Source organism: Vicia villosa, unplaced genomic scaffold (assembly GCF_029867415.1).
Source record: "Vicia villosa cultivar HV-30 ecotype Madison, WI unplaced genomic scaffold, Vvil1.0 ctg.000505F_1_1, whole genome shotgun sequence".
Classification (NCBI taxonomy): Eukaryota; Viridiplantae; Streptophyta; class Magnoliopsida; order Fabales; family Fabaceae; genus Vicia; species Vicia villosa.
Window position 1 is genome coordinate 342,933 of NW_026705240.1, and position 12,259 is coordinate 355,191.

Below are 12,259 nucleotides of genomic sequence, written 5' to 3' on the forward strand. Positions count from 1 at the left end.
CGAGAATCGTCTCAATCCGATAAGCGATGAAGAAATTACACGCATTTGAATGACGAGAAACGTCGATTCATCTGGTGCGACTGTGCAGAATTTTGGGAGTACCGCTCAAAGAACTCGATAAAACTCCAACTTCGGCTCAAAATCTGAACAGGTATGTGTGACGAAGAATCGAAGCTAATGAAATTTCTGAGAAAACGCCGCTGGAATGGACTTCATACGATAAAAATCGAAGAAGTTATGAATTTTCGAACTCGGCGCGACATACCCGAAAACACACTTTTTTACCGGAACAACGCGGCGATCCTTAAAATGCTGAGCATTTTTGGTGCACAATCAGATGACGGTCCGAACATATGAAATCTTGGTAATGATGGTACGGAGCTCCAGTTAAATTTTCAAGCGAATCCGGCTAGCGGATTGTGAGATATGAATTTTCTGAGATCCGAAACCCTACATTTAGCACCATTTTTCACTGCGAAATCTCAAGTAATTTGCAAATCTGGCAACCTTCCTCAAAGAATTGGCTTCTGAGCCGAACACGAAAGTTGTAGATATCGTCGAAACGGTCGGGACTACGAAGGAACTTAGCTCATATCACCTTCCAAATATGACTTGCGAATTTTCTCGTATTTCCACTGTTTAAACCATTTTTCACACCTTTCTTCTTAAACCCATGAAAACTCTTTATTATTTTCTTCAATTTTTTGAATGACGAAATAAACGTCATTATTAACTTATAGCTCAAATAAATAGGGCAAATTTTGGGGTGCAACACACACAACCAATCAGACTAATAGGCCTAAACTCCTCCAGTTTTTGAGGATATTTCACCTTAGGAATAAGTGCAAGAAACGCTGCAGACATCGCTCGAGACAATTTAGCCTTAACATAAAATTCCTGCACAACGAGAACCATTTCGTCCTCAGCGAATTCCCAACACCGCTTCAGAAAAGCCATATTAAAGCCATCAGACCCTGGACTCCTATCCCCCTCGGCACTGAACACAACCTCTTTAATTTCATCCCTTGTGAACTCCACCTCCAAACCATCCCTCTCCACTTGATTCAGCCTATTAAACTCACCACCAACAAAACGAGGTCTTGGTTGATGAACATTCTTGAATTTGAGCTTGAAAAAATTGTAAACAAACTGTTTAATATCCTCCACCTGCTCCAAAGCACCTGAACTCGACTGAAGAGACACAATAACATCTTTTGTCACCCTATTCTTCATAGACATATGAAAGAACTTGGAATTCCTATCCCCCTCTCTAACCCACCTCATTCTTGCCTTTTGTTTAATCATACTCTCTTTGAAATTCAAGTTCATGTAAGTATCATATATGCCTAAGAGGGGGGTGAATTAGGTTTTCAAAAATTAATCGGTTTTTATGAGAATGTCTTTACTAAATTTTTGGTTAAGTGTTTGAAGGCTTTTGATGGTTTTTATCTTTTTCTTGGTAATGGTGATTGTCATACCCCAAATTTGTCCTACCCCTAACTTATTCCATCTAGCTTAGGCTTCTCATTTCACATGCACCTCTTTATTAGGGCATCAACATGACATCATGCATCATTAATCAATAAATCTGGCATTGGAATCATGGAACTAGAGTTTGATTCAAGGAATTCTTATTTATCAAATTACAAGGTTCACCATCAGAGGGTAAATGGATTTGGTGGTAAGAGGTCATGTGCTTAAATCCTTACCTTTCCATCAAAAGAGTCCCCAGGACGTTACGGTTGTGTTAAGGGCATCAATTGAGGAAGAATTTTGTCGTGGTACAAAATACGGAGTTGTGAATTTATTGTTGTTAAGGCATTTGCTTGGTGTTTTTGTTGAATCGAGATTGGATTCATTGGTTTGGAATATGCATTTCAAGTGATTATGTGGGGCTATGAGTTCTTAGTATATAAGTTTGATGGGATTAAAATGTGAAGTGGAGTTCAAGTTGCAAAAGCAAAGCTTACCATGGAATCTCATTCAAACATCTATTCAAAGTTCACTCAAGTTGATTAAAAAGGTTATACAAGCAAAATTACATCCACATTTAGTGTTCATCATTCATCATTAGTCAAGGCAAGTCAACATACGTGGTAAGGACCAATTTCAAATTCCAAGGCCTAATCACAAGGTATATCATCAAGATACAAGAAGAATGCAAGTTCCATAACATAAGAAAAACTTCAGAATACATCTTCAACTTTGAAACTACAAGAACACTTCAAGTTCTGTACCTAAACTTCAAAATGCATTTGCCCAAATGTTACAAGAAAGCTACACAAGTGTTACAAAGTATAGACGTTTTGTTACATTCGGTCCCTATTTTGAATTCTAAACAAATTGCTAATTCTACATAAGCCAAAGTTTGTATCCCTTGCCAAAGCTTGCCTCGGTTCGTCTCTTCCTTTTCTCCATTACACAAACGAATTGCACCTGTATACATAAAAAAAATATACAATCCACAATCAAATCACAACACTTCCATACCAATACTAAACAAAAAAACCACATCAACAGCAACAGTTCCCATCTAACATTCATTCAAAACCCACGAATAAATAACCATGCTGCATTCACATATTCAGCCCCATTCACCACATCATATATCCAATGTCCAAATCATTTTCAAACCAATTCAGCCACATCGAACCAGCCCTATACCAACAAAAAGACTCTGTCATGCAGTAAAAAATCAAACATTCAAGAGCAAAGAGCAGTGCATTTTCAAGCTCTTCCATTTCGAAAACAAAACAAACCATACAAAATCCCAATCCAATACATACAGCTCATACATCCAGCTAAACACTCATACAAGTCAAAATACATTGCCCATTTACCATACTGCACAACCCCTTAACATAACCAAACCTCACTGAGTTCATTACAAAGAAACAGACCCATTTCATATCAATTTCAAACCATTCATGACATCTCACAATCCTAACGAATTCTCGAAAACCTCATAACTAACTTTCCCCCTCACTTTTAATTTCAAAACTACTGACAGTTATCAACCAACCTCTAACCTGTTCTCCATACAAAACAGTCTGTAACTAACTTTCAGTTACTAACTAACAACTTCTAAAAAACCAGTTTGTAACTAACTTTCTGTTACTAACCACACTTCTAACCTTCAATCACCCTAATTTCCAGCTCAGCACATAACACATAACTAACCTCTTTCCAACCTCTCTAACAGTTTTCTAACCAATATCTTTCAACTGTCCTAACCAATCTAAAACTAACTTATAACAGTTTGTAAATACCTCTTACCAACCTTCTCCAATACTTAACAGAGTCAGCCCTGATATTTTCTTAATCAATCACATAAACCCTCATTACAGTTAACATCCTAACAGCTTCTATAACTTCTAACCATCCTCCATAACAGAATCATAACCGTCCTAACAGAATTTCCAACTGACATAACTGACTTGTCATCCCTTGTAACTAACATATAACCAACTTCTAACAACCAAAACAGAATGGTAAACCAACTAATGCCAGCTCATTGAATTCCTAACAGAAATAACAAACTCTCATTTTAGTTACCAATTTTCAGAACTAACAGAGCTAACTTTTAACTCACAGAAAAATCAGAAGAAGAGAATGGTAGCTTACCTCAAAACTGAATCCTCCCCCTTCAATCTCTATATAACAAACCACTCACCATTATCACTCTCTTCTCTTTTCTACACGCCATAATCATCTTCACACTTCTACACACCATTATCACAGTCTTCATCACTCTCTCACACTCATCCTTCACCTCCTTCAATCTCCACCATCTTTCCACAAATCATCATAGACACACTTCATTCTTCTTCACGATTCTTCACTTTCACACTTCATCCACCATCCTCCACCCTTCACGCCTTCAATCTTCTCCATTCTCTCTTCATTCTTCTCCCACCTTCAATCTTCTCTCAACTTCATCATCTTCATCACTCCTTCGATCCACAACCATTCAACAGAAAAAAACCAGGATCACCAATCTTCTCTCTCCATTCTTCATCCTTGAAAACCGAGAAAAGACTCTAACAGAAACGGTTACACAAGAAACTCATCACGATTCTACATCTCAATTCACAGAAAAAAATCTTCAATCATCAAGTCTTAGTGTTCATTGATTTGTGGCTCATCGCGCATCATTCATCTCTGCGTCATAAGAACAACGGCGTCGCGACATGTTCGAATTTGAAAGTCAGCAAGAAGAAGAAGAATGAGAAGTGTAAATCAGAACACAAAAGCGAAAGATTAACGTGCACTTACTTGAATTTCTCGTTGCGGATGTCGTCGAATCACATCGCTCCAACATCACCTTTGCAAGAAACTTCGTTCAGCTTTCATCATCATCTTCACCTCCTTCGAAAGCGCTGCGTAATTCCCAACCTTCGTGAGATTCCATCTGCGTTTCTTGCATCTTCATCACGCTGCACAATTACAGCACTACGTTCATCATCATCATCATCATCGATTCGTTCATCAAACGCAAGTGAACCAAGCAAATCAGAAGCAGCGATTCGACGCACAATCGTACACAACGCTCAATACCATCGCTTCTTCGTCAGATTCAAACAACAACAAAAACGCAGAAGCAAAATGAATCGGAGATGAGGCGGAGAAACGAGATTGGAGACGTTGGTTCCACGGTGGCGCGCGAAGAGCTCGTCGGAGAAGAGGGGAGTTCCGTCGCCGTCGTGAGAGGGAGGAAGGTTGAGTTCTTCAGAACTCCATCAGCCACAAAACAAGTAAACCTAAATCCCTCTTTCAATTATTTTATTTTATTAATTTGATTTAATATTAACATTAATATAAAGTCTGAATTAAGTTTATAGATTAATGTGTGATTAGTATTATAAGTCTGATTAAGGAAATTAAATCAATTGAGAATTTGGATTTTTGACTCATAACCCTTGGGCCCTGCGAAATTCATCCACTTCCCCTTTGGCCCATGCTTTTTTTGACAACAGAAAATCTGAATAAACAAAAACACAACCATTGGGCCAGGTCTACCAGGCCTGCGCCCCGTTTACTACTGACACCACCATTTTCAGGCATTCACCTCCCTGAGCCCATTATTTCATTTTAGATTTAGATTTTTGACATTTTTTGTTCTAGTTTTGTTGATAAAAATTGACATAGAAAACAATGAGACCATTAAAATTTTGTTAGATTTTTTAGGTAATAGTTGACATAAAAATGCAATAAAAAAATATTAGCCTCTTAATTAGATTTTAGGCAAGTTTAATTTTGACTTTTAATTGATTCCCCACACTTAAAACTCATAAAAATAAGCAGATCTTAGGTTAATTTTGACATTAATCTTTTGACTTCTCCTTCATAAAAATGATAAAAATGTTAGTTTAGGCTAATTCCTTTTGCTTAATTAGAAGTCTTTTTCTTCATATAAACACTCATAAAAATAGTAGTTTGTTTAGGTTGATTTTGACGTTTAATTTCCTTCATAAAAAACCCATAAAAAATAATAGTATTTTTTAGTTAATTTTTGTACTAATACTTGAATTGCTTCTCTTATGCTTTTGTATCATTTTCATGCTATTTGTGTATAATTGTTGTGTGACTTTGGTTACTTGTTTTTGGCCTTATCTTAGGCCTTTTTTGTTGATACCACTTGTATGCTTCTTTTAGAATCTATCCCATGTTAACATTAGGATTTAGACTTGTATAGACAACTTAGATTAGCATTTAGGATTAGTTCTCCGTTGCATTCTTTTTCTTTTCAACTTTAAAACATTAATAAACGGAAGATGCGAATCACATTAAGCAAGTGATAGAGAAATGAGTGGGATTCATTCCCTAATCTATTTCTCAATCACTTAGTGACATAGAAGCGAGTGGGATCCATTCCCTAATCTGTTTCTCGGTCACTACTTAATGGGAGAGAAACGAGTGGGATTCATTCCCTAATCTGTTTCTCAAACATTAATTAATGGGAGAGAAATGAGTGAGATTCATTCTCTAATCTGTTTCTCAAACATTACATAATGGGATGGAAGTGAGTGGGATTCATTCCCTAATCTGCTTCTCGATCATTATACATTTTATGTGATTCGAATCGTGAAGTAAATTCCCTTAAAAAAATACACAACCAAAAACATTTAAAACATCTAACAATGGTTCAGACTAAAGCAAAGTAGAGAAAGTGGTGAGTGGCCCGGTATTGGGAACTGTTCATCACTCATCTACGTTAAAAGACACAAACCAATCATTTCTTTTTCTTTTGCCTCGTTGACACCTAAGGGCAATGTCATTTCCGTTCGTACGCATCGTAGGTCTGTCCCCTTATGCAAGAACGTGAACGTTGACTCCGCCCAATTAAAAAACACAAAAACAAACAGAAAATCGTGAGCCGAGCTACGGTAACTCTGATTCCTGAAAAGGATACGTAGGCAGCGGGGTAGGGCCCGTGCGAGTACAATTCTTTGTTTTCCCTACATTTTGCATTCATTTCGCATTTAGACATAGACATAGTTATACACCCTTTAGATAGAAACAAACATAGGTGGATACCATCGAGTACGATGGGCGCGAGGGGTGCTAATACCTTCCCCTTGCGTAACCGACTCCCGTACCTAGATTCTCTGGTCGCAAGACCCTGTTCCTTTTGTTAGGTTTTCTGATATTCCTTTCCCTTATGGGATAAATATATTGGTGGCGACTCTGTTCATTTTTCGCGAGCGTGCGACAGCTGGCGACTCTGCTGGGGATGTTGCTAGACCTGTTGCTGGTCCATCCTTAGTGAATCGATCCTAGCCTGCGTTTGTTTGTTTATTTACTGGGTGTTTATTTGTTTTTATGTCTATATCTTGTATATATGTTTGCATGATTACCTTTCTGCTTGCATATCATGTTTATTTCTGTTTGCACATCATGCATATGGATTATATTCTGTGTTCCTTGGGGTCTTCTGTTCTGTTTTGCAGGTTGGGTGGGATGTTTTATGAGGTAAAAGGCCCAATACCCAGGCCAGAGTGACACATAGGATACCTAGGATAGAGTGGATAGTCATGACGCCAACAGAATGTCAGGTTCTGTTGATTGCGATCATGAGACCCACGACCAGTCGAGGTTCAAATGAGATACCGTTGTTGGCATGTATTTGCGACAATGATGGTGTTTCAGGAGAACTGATAACGCTGGAAGCCATTGACCTACCTTGACCTAGATTCACCTGTGAGTGGGGTGGGATATACGTGACAGGTACCGTTGGTGATTATTCTGTTCTGTTGGTGACTATTGGTTGTCCTGGTATTCAAAAAGGTGTCGGACCTTTGATCCTGTGACATTTGACCTGTATCAGTTATTCAGAGGATTGTACAGTGGTTACTAAGATTATATGGATCGCGGATCCCATGCTTTTGCATTGCATAACATCATTGCTTTGTCCACTCCATTTATGAAAGATCCTAAAGTCTATTTCCAAAAAAAAAAAAGAGAAAAGAAAAGAAAAGAAAAGAAAAGATATGTAAAAGAAAAGGAAATAGAAAAGCAAAAAAGGAAAGAAAAGATATTCTATACAAAAAAAAGAGAAGCTTTGATTCCAAAAAAGAAAAACGAAAGTGTGTGAAAAGACTTTAGGATCTCTCATAAATGAAACATGCATTCATACTATCATGCATTTCATGGTTCTATCAGAAGCTTGTGGGGGCCTTTTCTACTCAGACTTTGACATCAACAAGACGATTGGCTTCTTACCGCTATGTGCTCAAAAGTTAATCTGTGGGGTTTTTGATTGAGATAAGAACAGAAATGGAGACTGACATGAATCAGTGCATGGAGGTTATTCAAGCGTTTTCTCTTTGACAAGAAGAATTGAGACAAGTTCCTCAGAGGCCAAACGCAAATGTTAATCTCCCCCCATGAGAAGGTCTTATGAATCAGAATGTTGAAATAACATTGAGATTCCTATTCTTGGTAAGGAGAATTCACATCATTGAGGTCTTCAAGTTTCCGAGTATTGAAGTTGACAAAAGGTTCCACCTCTTGGAGAAAAGATTGAAAGCCATATAAAGTCGTGACGCCACTGATTTAGATGTTGTTGGTTTGTGCCTAGTGCCTGATATCAAGAATTGCAAGGCTCATTAACTCTCACTCCGAATGGTTTGGATATTGAAGCTAAATTGATAATCATCTCCTGTACATGTGTGGAAGTTGCTTGGGGCTCCCGATCGAGGGATAAGCAAGACGTACTCTTATCTTGAGCATTGCATCATTCGCATTGCTCGAATCCCTTAAAGCATTACAAATTCCTGGATGACTTCGTCAGAATCTTCTTCCGTGTGATAATCAAGAGTGTTCTTCATAATGCTTCTCATTCTCGAGGTTCTGCTCCATATCCCAGTTACATTTTCTCAGAATTTCCTTCTCAATGGCCTTCGCTTGCTAATAGAGACAAAAGAATATGAGAAACAAATTGATGTGATTCTATTGCCTTGTGCCCAGTTGCTTCCTCGTTTGTCAGAATTTCAATTGGCTAAGATTCGTGTTTTGGGTCTTCTGCACCACAAGTAGCTCTCTTGAATTGATGATCATACAAGATTCTTCCCATTTATGATGGCGATTACTACTCTAGCAACTATGCTTGGGGCTCCCGCACGAGGGATAAGCAAGACATACTCTTATCTTGAGCATTGCATCACTTGCATTGCTCGAATCCCTAAAGTAAGGCAAAAGTTTACAACTCATGGGTGACTTTGTTGGAGTTCTCTTTTGAAGTAATCTGAAGTGTTTGGAAGGAACTGCAGAAAGTATTCAGGCTCAACAAGTCCAGACGGAGTCAAGTCTCCTCAACAACGACACCCATTTAGTTTCTTACTGCATTCTCATTGTAATTTTTCATTTGTGTGTTTAAGCATCAATAGCATGTAAAAACTTGTTAATTTCTGAATGAAAATCATAATACATTGTTTATGTTTGTCTTGAAGTAATCCATTCGTTATCACTCATAAAATGTTTTTGGCATTACGATACCAACTTTATTAATCCCTTGCTTAGGCAAAGAGCGGAGGGAGAATGATGAAAAATAAAATGCAAAATCTCTAATCGTGTGTTTTTGAATAAAACCCTACCGAGGATGTACAGGCATTGTTTCAAATCCCCAAACACCGGAGATATAAGGGAGATAGACCCTCGTCAACCCCTTTGAGCCTTGAAGTAGGAGTTTTTTTTCTAATCATAAAAAACCCTTATTTTAACCTTGGGGCAGGGTAGTGTTCATTTAACTTGATCGAGTGTTCAAAACTCACCAAAAAAGGTGCACATAAGGGTACAACAATGGTTATCCTTCAAAAGGTTGAGGAATTTCAAAACCGCAATGATTATCCTTATTCCATCAAGAGGTCAAAAGAGGACGATGCCTCAATGGTTATCCCTCATCAATTAGAGAATGAGGCAGTCACAATATTTCAAACAAATCGAGAGCAACGCAACATCACACGACTTGTTCAAAAAAAAAGAGAACTGAAAAAAAAAAAAGAGCCCGCTAAGTCAACAACATGAAAACAAGTGACTTAGGCAAAAATTAGGGCATCCCGCTGGACTCCAAAATAAAATCCAAAAGAATTTGTCCAGGCAAAAGTTAGGGAAATAAAAAAGAAAAAGCGAAGCAGAGGCGAAAAATAAGGATTGCAAAATAAAGATCCTCATCAAAAGAACAAAGTCGTGTGATCAGACACCAAAAAGAAAGTGAGTGACTGCCATGTCCAAAGAACCTCATTGATTCCTCAACCGTCTCCAAATTCCTTGTGAGGAATGAACACTCATGTCAAGATTAACTGAACATAGGAATGGAGAACATCACGAAGGGGGTGGGTACAAATAATTTTGAGCCTAAAAATCCTTTGTTTTCTGAAAACCGTGAACCCGGCCAAATTACAACCCTTAAAAGTCCTAATTGAAGTAGGGTTTATTTCGAAAGCGCACTCCGATTAGATAGCGTTTAACTGACTCCTAATGAAGCGAGACTCATATCCATGTTGGTATCGTACGTTTGCTTTATCTTCCATATGCAAAAATCGAGGTTGTGTCAACTAGTGATTCAGTCACAAAAGGTCGCAACCTCATTTCATAAAAAGTTTTACAACTTCAAGACTAACATACGCTTTGCATTAGAATCATCATTCTTAGAATTAACATTCTTTTGCATACAAAATATGCGCTTAACATCAAGGAAGTTACCGTGATGAGAATCAGTAAGTAACTCGATCGTGTCAAAGTACAAGAGACTTGAGAACTCCGAAGAGGAAAAGCTAATCATATCAAATGCTGACCATCAAGGGGCAGTTCCTCTAAAAGAACTCCGTTGGGCATGAACACTTAATGCTTTCTTTGATTACCTTGAGAGGAAGAATTTGAAGACTCCGTTGAGCGTGGTAAAGTTGTTTCCATGTTGTTTGACTTCAAAACAATGAAGGCTTAAGGATTCTAGTAAGATGTACCCAATCAGGGGCAATTGAGTCGAGGTTTGACCTCTCAAATTCAGCATACCAGGGGCAATCGAATTGAAGTTTGACCTCTCAAGTTCAGCATATCTGGGGCAATCATGTCGATAAATCTCTTTGAGCCTTGATCAATCTGGGGCAATCACGTCGTGGAACCCCTCAAGTTCAGCCAATATGGGGCAGTCACGTCAAGATTGGACAAATCTCTCCAAGGATCCACTAGGGGCAAATTCCTCCATAAGTCACGAAGCTTGGGGCACAATTCTGAGTTTTTTGTCGCTCCATGACCATAGGAGTTTATTTCTCCTAGAATCTTGGTCTCTCCCCAAGCATCGAGTTTATTTCTCCCGAGAGTTTGCTCCATTCCTCAAGCATAGGAGTTTATTTCTCCTAGGAGTTATCCTACTTCCCTAACCAAGGCTCGTTACCTGGATGTCTCATCCCCAACATGGTGAATCAAGGGAATCTCCTTAAGCTGAAAATCCTCCAAGCAATGACACATGGTGAGAAGTTAAATATCAGTCTTCAAGTCAAAGAAGGTGCATCTTACAAGTCAAAGTCCAATAGCTATTGGCACCTCCGCATGGTCCTTAACACTAAAGGGATTCTCCCTGGTGTTTACCTTACTAATGCCTTTATTTGGCATTCTGCATATAGCACTCATTGCATATAACATTACATCCTCAAAAAGCGTAGCATATCCGTAAAGTCGGATCATTACGCTATAGAAAAAGTCAAACATGCATACAAAGCATAAGCCAGATAATGCAAATCATCCCCCAATCAAGACGAAGATACTTCCCCACGTAAAAAGTTGTCTTTACAAACTCTAATTGATATCTGCTACTCCATTACAAATCTCCTCCACCCACGGTGCCGATACTTGGTTTTCTCAATCCCCAGCCTAAGTGTTTCCAATAATCTTCTTGTGGATCGTAGGTCTGTCAACCTTATCCTCATCTTTTTCATTTCTTGTGGATCGTAGGTCTGTCAACCTTATCCTCATCTTTTTCATTTCTTGTGGATCGTAGGTCTGTCAACCTTATCCTCATCTTTTCAATAATTTCCTTGTGGATCGTAGGTCTGTCAACCTTATCCTCATCTTTTTCAATTCTTGTGGATCGTAGGTCTGTCAACCTTATCCTCATCTTTTTCAATCCTTGTGGATCGTAGGTCTGTCAACCTTATCCTCATCTTTTTCAATTCTCGTGGATCGTAGGTCTGTCAACCTTATCCTCGTCTTTTTCAATTCTTGTGGATCGTAGGTCTGTCAACCTTATCCTCATCTTTTTCATTTCTTGTGGATCGTAGGTCTGTCAACCTTATCCTCGTCTTTTCAATTCTTGTGGATCGTAGGTCTGTCAACCTTATCCTCATCTTTTTCATTTCTTGTGGATCGTAGGTCTGTCAACCTTATCCTCATCTTTTTCAATCCTTGTGGATCGTAGGTCTGTCAACCTTATCCTCATCTTTTTCAATTCTCGTGGATCGTAGGTCTGTCAACCTTATCCTCGTCTTTTTCAATTCTTGTGGATCGTAGGTCTGTCAACCTTATCCTCATCTTTTTCATTTCTTGTGGATCGTAGGTCTGTCAACCTTATCCTCGTCTTTTCAATTCTTGTGGATCGTAGGTCTGTCAACCTTATCCTCATCTTTTTCATTTCTTGTGGATCGTAGGTCTGTCAACCTTATCCTCATCTTTTTCATTTCTTGTGGATCGTAGGTCTGTCAACCTTATCCTCATCTTTTTCATCCTTGTGGATCGTAGGTCTGTCAACCTTATCCTCATCTTT